Below are 13,509 nucleotides of genomic sequence, written 5' to 3' on the forward strand. Positions count from 1 at the left end.
ATTGCATAAGCAAACGTCAACGTGATTCAAATTAAAGACAGATGCAGCTACAATAATTTATGAATACTATCAAAAAGTAATAATACAAATCTGACAGGATCGGTTGGTTAGCAAGACGACTCCTTTTCGTACCTGTAGTCAGTAAAAGGTTTGCCTAATTGTAATAAAAATTATAACTAAAAGTATGTGTGAGTTTGTCAGGGGACCAGCAGGTGGAAGCATTGTCTTTCTAGCAGTTTGAAAAAGAATGCGCGAGTGATTATTCCATCCATATGGGTGCGTTTTTTACTTCTTGTTGGAGAAAGGTGAATATAAATATTCATGGTCCTGAAGTAAACTGAATACACCGGACATCCAACCACATACCTTAGAAACCGATGAGAAATAGTTATGGGGACAGCTTACTAAGAGCAGCCGAAATAGCTCAGTTGGGAGAGCGTTAGACTGAAGATCTAAAGGTCCCTGGTTCGATCCCGGGTTTCGGCAGGCCTTCTTTTTGAGACAGTTCTAATTTATGCCAGCAAACGGAGTGTTGCAGGTTTGAATCCTAGGTTCAAAGGGAAAATCTGGTGGGCAGTGATTGTAGGGAGATTCTCGCTTGGACAAAAGACTATCCTCTCCTCAACTCCTCCATAATTTATCCGTGACCCGACCTAGTCTCAGAACATTTTATATTATTCTGTACATATATCAAAGACACTCCATTTAGTATGATCTGTTACGTTTCAAATTGTATGTATGATTTGTGGATGTCTATCATCCATTTCGTATGATATGTTATGAATTACAATTCGTATGATGTTACGAATTTCCAAAACGTACTATATGTTATGAATTAGCAAAATGTACAAAAGGTTAAGATTTTGCTAAACATATATGTTACATATTCCAATTTGTCTTGGACAGAAGATAGCCCTATTTGGTAAAATACCAAATCCATATTATGGCAAGAACAGCTCAAATAAGCAAAGAGAAACGACAGTCTATCATTACTTTAAGACATAAAGGACAGTCAATCCAGAAAATGTCAAAATCGTTGAAAGTTTCTTGAAGTGCAGTCGCAAAAACCACGAAGCGCTATGATGAAACTGGCTCTCATGAGGACCGCCACAGGAATGGAAGACATTTTTACATTTACATGTTAGTCATTTAGCAGACGCTCTTATCCAGAGCGACTTACAGTTAGTGAGTGCATACATTTTTCATACTGAAGACCCAGAGTTACCTTTGCTGCAGAGGATAAGTTCATTAGAGTTATCAGCCTCAGAAATTGCAGCCCAAATAAATGCTTCACAGAGTTGAAGTAACAGACACATCTCAACATCAACTGTTCAGAGGGGACTATGTGAATCAGGCCGTCATGGTCAAATTGCTGCCGAGAAACCACTATTAAAGGACACCAATAACAAGAACAGATCTGCTTGGGCCAAGAAACACGAGCAATGGACATTAGACTGGTGGAAATGTGTCCTTTGGTCTGGAGTCCAATTGGAGATTTTTGGTTCCAACCATCATGTCTTTGTGAGACGCGGTGTGGGTGAACGGATGATCTCCTCATGTGTATTTCCCACCGTAAAGCATGGAGGAGGAGGTGTTATGTTGTGGGGGTGCTTTGCTGGTGACACTGTCTGTGATTTATTTAGAATTCAAGGCACACTTGCAGCGATACGCCATCCCATCCGGTTTGGGCTTAGTGGGACTATTATTTGTTTTTCAACAGGACAATGACCCAACACATGTCCAGGCTGTGTAAGGGCTCTTTGACCAAGAAGGAGAGTGATGGAGTGCTGCATCAGATGACCTGGCCTCCACAATCCCCCGACCTCAACCCAATTGAGATGGTTTGGGATGAGTTGGACCACAGAGTGAAGGAAAAGCAGCCAACAAGTGCTCAGCATATGTGGGAACTCCTTCAAGACTGTTGTAAAAGCATTCCAGGTGAAGCTGGTTGAGAGAATGCCAAGAGTGTGCAAAGCTGTCATCAAGGCAAAGGGTGGCTATTTGAAGAATCTCAAATATAAAATATATTTTGATTTGTTAAAACACCTTTTTGGTTACTGCATGATTCCATATGTGTTATTTCATAGTTTGATGTCTTCAGTAGTATTCTACAATGTAAAAAATAGTAAAAATAAAGAAAAACCCTTGAATGAGTAGGTGTGTCCAAACTTTTGACTGGTAGTGTAATTTGCCTGATGACGCGCGAGTGGAGATGGAGCTTCTCATTCCATACAAGCACATTTTAGTTAACGCTGACCCTACTTGCCGCCACTCCTCGATTACGTTTGACCTTTTTCAAAAGGAGGCGAGAGAGAACGCAGAAGAGAGGACGCAGGACTTGAGTCTATCTAATTGAGAAAAGGCCAATTAGTTAGTTGGCGAACGGAGGAGTGCCCTCGCCTGCTCCTCTCTAGATTTCTTCCTAGGTTCCTGCCTTTCTAGGGAGTTTTTCCTAGCCACCGTGCTTCTACATCTGCATTGCTTGCTGTTTGGGGTTTTAGGCTGGGTTTCTGTATAGCACTTTGTGACATCTGCTGATGTAAAAAGGGCTTTATAAATACATTTGATTGATTGAAAGCCTCCTCCCAGAGAGGAAGCACAACAGTATCTCAGTCCTTAGCGGAATAATTTTGAGATCCGCCACATCCCCTTTGAATCAGTTGTTGTTTACTGGGAGGAGAAAAGCATGCACCTTTTTTTAAACAATAAGCTACTTATCTTTGACTCTATAAAATGTATTGCACAACTAGCTACATGTCTTTTTACTACTTTACACATTTCATTTGTGATTAAACCCTTGTAGCCAAATGTAATTTGCATGATGAGGCTTGAGTGAAGGAGAGTCTAATTTCCTTCAAGTGCATTTGTTTCCACATTTCCTCCCCTTTACTTAACAAACACTACAGCTAGCTAGCTGTTGATATTGAATAAACATGTACTTGCTTATGCTTGTGTGTGTGTGTGTGTGTCTGTGTGTGTGTGTTCTAATGTGCTGAGCAAGTTGAGATGTTAGGTAAAGGTTAAACACTATTAATTTAATGTTCCATCTATACATCCAATCTGCTCACTGTGATTAAATGTTACATCTTATAGTCATAATTACAAACTTTCCCCCTTATTTCCATAGCAGACATGAAGCGGCCCATCTTCAAAAAGTTGCCAGATGGGAGCATTGTCCTGAAAGACACTAGCCTTTGTCTGTTGTCCGTGCCCTCTGTCTGCAGACTGATCTCATAGACCAGACATAACATAGTAAACATAAATCAGGGACACTCAAATTAGTATGTTATGTTTGGTATGGTTACATAAGACATAAGGTTACGAATGTCTATCAACCCAAAGGTTGTGTGTTCGAATCTCATCAAGGGCAACTTCAGCTACTTTTTAGCTACTTACCCTAAACCTAACCTTAACACTTTTAGCTAACCCTAACCTTAACTCTTCAACCTAACTCCTAACCTTAACGCTAACCCCGAGTTAATGTTAGCCAGCTAGCTAACATTAGCCACCTAGCCACCCCTAGCTAACATTAGCCACAACAAATTGGAATTCGTAACATATCATACATTTAGCAAATTCGTAACATACTGTACATTTAGCAAATGTATAACTTATCATAGGAATTGTAATTCGTAACATATCATTCAAAATGGATGATAGACAATACACAAATTAATACTAAATCAATATATTGGATTTAGTTACAGAATAATATGAAATGCTCTGTGACCACGTTGCTGTCTGTGACCTCCACACCTGTGCCCGGCAGGGCCTCTGTCCATCCTCCACGTCTATGCTCGGCTGTCCCTCAGTCAGCCCCCTGTCCTCCTTATGGGCTGGGCAATCTGATGGAGTCAGCTGTCAGTCTCTCTCTATTTTCAGTTAATTATATATCATTGTAATTATTTGTGTTCAATTTGTTTGTCCATCTGTGGTGTTTATTTAACTGTATTACTATTTTTCAAGCTTATAAAGCATCATTTTTCAATGATGTATTACTCAACAGTATTCTCCCCTTCCTCTTAATTCACTCTGAGCACAAAAGCCCTTAGCTGAATGCTCTAATTACATTTTTGATCAATTCATGTCAGTCTTTGAATGCTCCATTGTATAAACTACACTGAGCAAAAATATAAACGCAACATGCAACAATTCTAAAGATTTTACTGAGTTACAGTTCATATAAGGAAATCAGTCAATTAAAAATAAATTCATTACATGCTGACTAGACCTCGATCGCGCGTATGTTGATTTTGTCCACCCACACCAGACGCAATCAGGACACGCAGGTTGAAAAATCAAAACAAACTCTGAACCAACTATATTAATTTGGGGACAGGTCGAAAAGCATTAAACATTTATGGCAATTTAGCTAGCTAGCTTGCTGTTGCTAGCTAATTTGTCCTGGGATATAAACATTGGGTTGTTATTTTACCTGAAATGCACAAGGTCCTCTACTCCGACAATTAATCCACAGATAAAAGGGTAAACAGAGTTTGTTTCTAGTAATCACTCCTCCTTCAGGCTTCTTCTTCTTCTTTGGACTTTATATGGCAGTTGGCAACCAACTTTAAGGTGCATTACCACCAACTGGACTGGAGTGTGGACCTCAATTCATCTTTCAATCACCCACGTGGGTATATGCTCCTAAAAACCAATGAAGAGATGGGAGAGGCCAGACTTGCAGCGCGTCAAGCATCATAAATAGAACCATCAATGATTGAATAACATGTATGTGTACTGTGGTGTCGAAGCAATTTATGACTTTGCTAACGTTTGCAAATGGTATCTTAGAGGATGTTGATTCAGCTTAGGGAAGCATCTGGGGAGCAGTTCTATAGGGGCACCCTAAAACAGAGGAAGTCTGTTGTGTGGAGTCATGGGATTGGTCTGTAGGGGAAACCACCCATATCATGTTTAAGATTATAAATACTTGGTTGGGACAAAGGAGGACAGTCCAACATATTATTTTAGTTCCGTTGTTCTCCAGATGCCTGCAGATGTCTGTAAACTTACGCTGAAATCCTTTGAAATAATAAACCTTTATAATCAAAGTACAGTGTAAGCGGACTCCTTGTTCTCACAGCATAATTAGCATCATTATTTAGATACCACAGAATGGCGACGAGGAACCTTTGGGACGTGCTGCGTCTCTCCAGTGTTCCATTCATGAGCTACGAAGTGACTCCCGCTCAAGACGCCGGCTCATAAGATTTCTCACAATTTTGTGCGCTGGTCGGTTCGCTTGCTTATGTGGGTGTGTGCGCTGGAGAAATGTACCGTTTAAAAGACTTATGTGTGCAATTTTGCTGTTATTTGCTGTGGGATTGCTGTTATTTGCGCTGGTAACAACGCAAACAGGGGGGAGTGTCTATAACTATTGAAGAATAGAATGAAGGAATAAGGCCAAGGAAAAATTTATACAAATTAGGACATTGCGAATCTATATTAAGCCCTCCAACGAGGCGATCATTAGGATGGGCCGAAAATCCTAAAAGCACATTAGGTGAATTTAGGTCAGTCCCGGGGACTGAGGGTTGTGGTATATACATTCGGTTGCAAGTTACCGCTCAACTTATAGTTGACGAAGTATATGTTTGATGTAACCCCTCATTGGATGTCCGCGAACTCGTGGTAGCAGAAATTTAGGAACAATGAAAAAACTGTGCAATGGAGGTAGAATACTGCCTTAGGGGTCCGTAGGAACGGAAAAAAGCCTCTTAAACTGTGTATGTGTGTGTGTGGGAGAGAGAAAAATAATAAAATAAAGACGTCTCTGTTGTGTTTAAACTGTGTGTCGACTCATGTTAGGATAAGATTTATGTTAGAGATATATACATATATATGTTTTGGTTGAGAACAGGGGTTTTTGTTTTTATAAGGAAATATGTAAGTTAAGGTTAAAAATCTTATTAGTCTCCGTGGGTGAGAACGTAAAAAATTGTTAACTATATATGAGCCCCCTGGAAGGACGTTAAGGTGAAAAATGTTATGAGTCTATACAAAAAGAGAACGTTTACTAACTATTAGAATATCATGAGCCTACAGGGAGAAGTTTTTAAGAGTGTATAGAGATGGTTTGTAATGGATAAGAAAATAACTATAAATCTGCAGATTAGGATAAGTGAAGTTAAGAAACTTCAAAGTAGGATTTGTGTTTTATGTTTTGTGTTGGTTTGTGAGCTCTGTTAAGTGTTACTGTTTGTCTGTTGGGGGAAAGAACGGAGGTAAAGTTGGTCTGTCTACTTTCTGTTGTTTAGCTGGGAGAGAGCTCTGTCCACTCTGAAATCGCATTGGTGAATGAACTACGCATGCGTGGGATTTTATGAGTTTAGAGTTACGTAGAGCAAATATGTCACTCCCCTGCCTGCACTGAGCTGCTGGGAGACGCAGACTCAGAGCAGACAGAGAAGAAGGGGGAGATTTAGACACTAATAGAGTAATCTGTTTGTTAAATCGGCTGTTGTTTAACGATGAAACGATTTGATTGAGACCTATTGAATTGATAAACTAGAGATATATTGACGGATTAAAAATAAATAAAATAAAATGTTATTGAGCTATCTATAAATATTCCTGAGTTAAGTTATTTGCTTATTTCTTAGCGCGAATGTGAACAGAGGAATATTGAATGGTTGAAATAACTCAGTGAGTGCATAAAATACTAAATTCTTGTCTGTTCTTTGTTCTTATGTCATATGAGAGACGAGAAGGAGGAGACAGAGAGAGAGAGGAGGTGCTGACAAGTACATCACGCGACAGGGTGTGCTGCAACGGATCCAGTCAAATTAAGGCCAGTACTGTTCTATTTACAAAACGTACCTTCCCATACAGGATGTTTTGTGTGCCTAGCATATTTTATGTTGTGACAATTTGGCAGGGACTTGGCAACAGACTGATCAATTGATGTAATTGCATATTGGAGTTTTTGTGCATAAGTTGGTTTGATTAGAGTTGAGGGGGAAATCGAGCACTGACATTATTCTGTAAAATTAAGGTCATTGGGTGCTTATTAAGCAATTGGTTTGTGAGTGCTATAGTGTTGCTGGATTATAGGTCTTTCTTTTTTGGATTGTTCTGAAGTTGACTACTTTCCTTTACTTTTCCTGATCGGATGTGGTAAGATTGCCACTAATTAATAAATTGGTAAAATAAAAAAATAAAAAAAATAAAAAAAAATAAAACATTATACATATATTGATTGATTAATTAATTAATTAATTAATTGTTTAATTAAATAAATAAAAACATAAGCTATATAGTCTAAAATAATAAAATAATTCACAATAAAGGAATATATAAGAGTTGTTACAATGGGGAAAAAGGACATAAAAACTATGAAAGTAATTACTCCTGTTGATGTAGTACAAAATAGTAATCCTCTAGTTAATGGTATTGCAAGGTTATCTGGAAAATGGAATAAACGTTGGCCTGACGTTGAACAACCATGGCCAGTGGAAGGGACTCTTAACCCTGACGTCATCAACATAATGAAAGTGCTTCTGTCAATTTATAAGGCAGATCAAAAGAAGGGGAAAAAAAGGGAACAACGTAAAGAAAAGAGACAAAGAGAGCTGGGTGTTCTTAAGCTGTTTGAAAATGAAGGACAAAAACTGATGAAAGATACCAACGATAAAAGAAACTGAGGTATAGAGAAAATGGTAAAAGAAGTGGTGACAGAAAAACTAATGACAGAAGTCAGTACACCTTTCTCACATACGGATTCAGCAAAAAGACCCCCACCTTATGAGAAAGAAGTAGAGTTTAAGGATGTCTATCCTCAGCTTCCACTGATCATTCAGGAGGGTGATTATTGCATTAGAGATGACGATGAACAAATAATAGAGAGGGGGCAAGCAGAAACGACCATAAAGATGAATCCAAACTCCAAAAGTAAGAAGAAAACGAGATGTCTGGAAACTAAGGGTGGAGTGAGGTTCAGGAGGATGGAACTTGAAGATTATGATGATGATGATCAGAGTGATTCAGAAGAGATTATGGGTGGATATGACCCTGTGATCAGACGGAGGTTGGCCAGAGCGGAAAGAAGGGGTGATGGATGTTTGAAGAAGAAGAATACAAGATATTCTAGTTCTGATGAAAGCGAAGATGAAGACAGCGATAAAGATTTGGAGATTAAAGGTGCTTCATATTCAAGAGGATTTTATCCTACAATGACTAGCACAGAAGAAATAGAAAGAGATATAGACCGATGCGTATCATGCCTGGATAAAGCGAATAATTTAGAAGAAGTAAGAGAACTGGAAGAACAACTCAAGAAGCTGAAGATACAGAAGAAAAAACTGCTGAGAAAAGGATCCCAAGAATTGGAGAAGAAGAATACATTGAGGCCAAGGAAAGAGGGCACCAGTAAGAAGATGATGCCAGTGATCATTCGAGGACAAAACCTAGAATATAAGCCTTTGCAAAATACCGATATGTCAGATATACTTGATAAGCTGCCTACTCTTCAAGATGGAGCATATCCTTGGATTTCAAAATGGGAAGAAATTACGGTGGGAACACAGTCAGCCATAGGAGACATTAAGAGACTTTTGGCTAATCTCTTTGGGATTCCAGATATGGAAGAAATATTTCAGAGAGCTGGACTCAATAGATATGTGGGGACTGCAGTGAATGACCCTGAATTGTTGGCTGCAAGTAGAAATCGGCTGTGGAGAGCACTGAAAGATACGTTTCCAACAAATGTGCATCCTGACAACATTCTGATTGACCCACTAGGACAACAAGAAAATCCGAGAGCCTATGTGTCAAGAGTTCATCAAGTGTGGAGAAATATTACCGGAAATGATCCAGATGTGAGTCAAATTGAGCAGTCAATTTTGAGAGCTAAACTGCAGATGGGACTGCCCTCACCAGTACGGAGCAAACTGGCAGAGGTGGTTGGACTTGGAAGCATGACAAAAGGCGTCTATACAGATCATATAGCCCATCAAGTGGATCTGTACAGGAAAAAGGAACACAACCAGAAAGAACAGGATCAAGAAACTCTCAGAAAACTCAATCAAATACAACTGGTGGAGAATAAGAAGGAGAAGAAACAAGCTTTGGTTATGCAGAATCAGTGTGCACCAAATCAACAATCACTGCCACAGCTTCAACCGGACCAGTTCCAACCGCAATTGTACCAGCCACCAATAGCGGTACCAGTTGTTTCATATCCACAGCCAGTTTCTGGACAGACACAGAATTGGAGAGGAAGAGGACGAGAAGGCTTAGAAAGAGGAAGAGGAGGAAGATTTAAGGCATACTTCCAGCAATCTTCAGAAGTGTGTTATGATTGTGGACAGGTTGGTGACTTTGCTGTGAGTGCAATGGGCCAGGAGGAAACATCAGAGGGAATTTCAGAGGAAGATACAGGGGCAAGTGAAGATCATCTGGAGGACAGGTGAACCCCTATAGGGGCCCGGAGCAAGGATTCTAGGGGTGCCCAGAAGATCCGAAAGGGGGGTGTCAGCTGGTAGCTTCAGGACCGGAAAAAAGATCCAACAATTGAGGTGAAAGTTGAACTTCGACGAGGAGCCAGACCTCCTTGGAAGAATCAGTATCCATTGAAAGATGAAGCAATCCAAGGGATTGAACCAGAAATTGACTTTCAAAAGCAGGTGTTTTGAAGACAATGAGAAAAAATCCTTAGAGTAACAATCAATTGTTGTCTTGGGAGAAACCATGAGGGGTTGATAGTAGCGCCTCTAGACCTATTAGGTCTGATGATTCAGGAAGCACATGGGTTAGCTCATGTTGCAAGGGGGGAGGTTAGGAAAAAGATCACAAAGGAGTAGGGTTTTTGGGAACCATATTTGCTTGAATAGATTGACTATGTCATAGGCAGGTGGACAATCTGTCTGAAAAATAATGTTTGCAGGGGTGTGACTGTTATTCTTGGTTAAATTCCTACACCAAGAGGTGCATAAGATGTCAAACTAAGCTAAAATGTGCTCAGTCGTTTGCCAAGTTCTTGTGTAAAGAAGTCATAAGCAGGTGGGGACTTCCCGATCAGATATCCTCAAATTAGTGGGAAAGGAATTTGTGGATAAATCAGTGAAATGGTTTTTGAAAAAGTAGGGGAAAAAGTCAGATCAAAAAGTTATGAAAACTAGGGTTGAAGGAACTCTAGGACAGTCAGCTTAGCTTCAATGTTAGTAAGAGAGAGAGAACAGTGGTGAAGGGAAATTTAGAGTTAAGTGGAGAGATAATTATGGAGAAGAAGTGTTGTTATCAGGACCAGAAGTAGAAGCTGTGCCCCCTATTCAAAGGAAGTATATTTTGTACAACGATATGAAGTGGAAGAGGGTTATGAGTGATTGCTCACTTATTTTGCGTAATGTTACATGGAAAGATCAGGGAGAATATATGTGTACTTATTTAGTGCAAGCATTAAAATTTGTTCCGGTTAAGAATTATTGGTTAAAAGGCTATGTAACTCGTAAGGTGACGCTTATGATGGAAGATTTGAAGTCTGTTGAAGCTTCCACAGTCACCAAAGGAGTTCAGGAGAAGTATATTACAGTAGCCACTCCAACAGTAAATAATACACAGAGGATATCTGTAACTTTCCCACTGGAAATAGTTAAGAGTGTTAATACATCAACTAAAGCAACTATTTTAATAGTAACCTTGAAAGAGATTAATGGTACGACGGCAATAACAAATTTAGGAAATATGACACAGACACCAACAACAACTTTTCTGAAACTAAAGGATGTAGTAAGAGTGACTCAGGAGTTTATGATACGGATGGAGAGTGCTGTCAATGGTAGTAAGGATAGTGTTGAAATAGGAGAGCAGATGGTAGTAGAGAATGATGCAGATTCATCTGAAATAGTGCAGAATACTATCATGGAGGTACAGGATGAGTTCTTTGATTTTGATGGAAGACAAGAAGATATATCTGATCAATACCGCTCGTTAGGGAAGAGAGAAACTAAATGGAGGGTATATGGATTTGATTCTTCTGTTTTGCAAATTAAAGATGGATGGGCAGGTAGGAATCTTTGGTTCCAGCAGTTAACTCATTCTGTAAGATCAGTGAGGAATCTTGAGGGTCCATGTCTGTTGAGAATTCCAGCACCAGGCACATGGGGTTCAATCTTAGAGACGGTGGCTCAACCTCTATCAAGTACGTGTCAATCTTATGCTTTATCATGGCTGTTGTATCAGCAACAATCATTAACAGATACAATAATGTCGTTGTCGAAGCATTTGTTTAGGCCTAAGTTTAAGTGTTCTTGGTTAAATGAATTACCCTATGTGAATTTGTTAGATGGGAAGGAAAATCAGTTAACAGCGATTCCTGAAGCATTGGAGGTGAAACCAGTGAGGGCTAAAAGCTGTTTTTGTTCTAATAAAACATATGATGGAAAGGGTATGTTTATGGGAATATCAGATTGTGATGATTATATGATGACTTTGGGTAAGCATGAACATAAGGTTAGTAATGAGAAATATAATGTAACTTTTTATGTTCCAGTTAGTAAGAAGAGCAGGACTTTGATGGTGAAAGATCAGCTTTTGCCTGGTAATGTGACTATTGGGAATTTTAGAGATATTTGGTGGGTTTGTGGTGATAAAGCGTATATATTCTTACCCTATGGATGGACAGGATGTTGTTACATGTTGACGTTGAAGCTTCCATATGAGGTTTTTACCATTAAAAGAGGGGAAGCACCGGACACAGATAAATCGGAATCTAGATTTGGAAATAGGGTGAAAAGGGACATGGCGAAATTTCATAGTCTGGAAGCCTACCATTGGAGGATAAGTCTAGGAGAGAAGTGGGGACTTGGATTTTTCCATGGTATGGTGTAACATTTTTGGCAGATCACATTGATAATATTACCTATACTTTGCAGGGTTTTGCAAATGAAACGATAAGAGGGTTTAACCTTCTGTCAAATACTCAAAGAAGTCACAGACTGACGCTGTTGAAACATGACATGGCTCTTGACTATATTTTAGCAAAACAAGGTGGCTTATGTTTGGCTATGAATTTGACGGGGGATGATTGTTATACTTTGATCCCAGATAGTTCCGATAATATCACTAGTGTTATAGATGCATTGAAAAATATAAGGGATGCGTTTGGTAGATCTGAAGGAGCTGGATGGTCAGCGTAAGGCTTGGTTGCAAGATCAGTTAGGCCCAGTGGGAGCAGTGATAGTTCAGATTTTAGTAGCAGCTCTGATAGCGCTGTGTGTGATGTTTTGCTTTTGTACTTTGTTATTGACTTTTGCGAAGGCTATGATATTGAGATGGGTTGGAGTTGTGATGCCTGGAGAAAACACTCAGATGCCGTTGTTAACTGTTACTGATCTAGATGAAGATGAACAAGTGGGACTGGATGGAGTAATGATGGATAGATATCCATTTTGAATATCCGATCATTTTTCACATGTTTTTAAATATTTGTGTGATTTTTATATTTTGTGATGAATCAAAGGGGGGAAATGGAATGTGATTCATTTTATATATAATTTTATATATCATTTTTAGTTGATATTGATGTTTTAATTTGAATGTGTTGTTTTGCAAAAGATACTGTTTGGTCTTTTCTTTTCTTCCAGAAGCATATGGGGGAATGTGTAGAGGGGATTCAAATACTCAAACATGGACAATATGAATGGACTGGAGGAAGTGGAACAAGGAAGGTGTGGAAATGTTCAGATTCCATCATCGACGTTGAATTGGAAGTCGACACTGCTGAGGAGATGAAGTGTAGTGGACTACATTCCAGTGTCTGCAATGATATATAGACATATTTACATGTGTAATACATAATTTGTGTCATATTCTTTCTGTATAAATTTTTGAAGAATGATATTTGCTGTTGTTGGGTACATGTGGGGATCTCAGATGTTTTTGTTTATTTCGTGGATGCTTAGGGATATTGGGTCTAGGCAGGGATAGAGAGAATCCGCAGGAGGGTCCGATGGGTCGACCAGCCTGAATGTGGACATTTTTGATTGTATTTTGTTTGCTGAGGCTTTCATGTGTATTCAAATTGCATCATAGTTTAAAATGCATTGATAAAGATGTATGAATTGATCTGGAGTACTTAGGTGGTTGCCTGGGGCAGAGGGGCCGTAAGAGAATTTTCCTGTCTTGATTGATTGATGGATATTTGGAATGAAAGCTGCCAGACAGGTGGTCCTCTGTAGCTCAGCTGGTAGAGCACGGCGCTTGTAACGCCAAGGTAGTGTGTTCGATCCCCGGGACCACCCATACACAAAAAAATGTTTTATGCACGCATGACTGTAAGTCGCTTTGGATAAAAGCGTCTGCTAAATGGCATATTATTATTATTATTATATTTGGAAAGAAAGCTGCCAGACAGGTTTTTCGCTCTCACACTCCATAAAGATTTGTTCATATTTCATAGAAATGTATTTACACTCCATAGAAGAATGTGTTTTTGATTTATTGTTAAAGATAAATAAGAGAAATTGTTATTTGTCATAATCCTATTCTTTTTGTTTTCGAGACTTAATT

At 39.1% G+C, this 13,509-nt stretch overlaps 1 non-coding gene across 1 annotated transcript; it reads left to right on the forward strand.

The window, feature by feature from the left end:
• Nucleotides 1–413: 413 nt before the first annotated feature.
• Nucleotides 414–486, forward strand: trnaf-gaa. Its single transcript has one exon. It is a non-coding gene; the product is annotated as a tRNA-Phe (tRNA).
• Nucleotides 487–13,509: the final 13,023 nt, after the last annotated feature.

This window comes from Coregonus clupeaformis, unplaced genomic scaffold (genome assembly GCF_020615455.1).
Source record: "Coregonus clupeaformis isolate EN_2021a unplaced genomic scaffold, ASM2061545v1 scaf1072, whole genome shotgun sequence".
Lineage (NCBI taxonomy): Eukaryota > Metazoa > Chordata > Actinopteri > Salmoniformes > Salmonidae > Coregonus > Coregonus clupeaformis.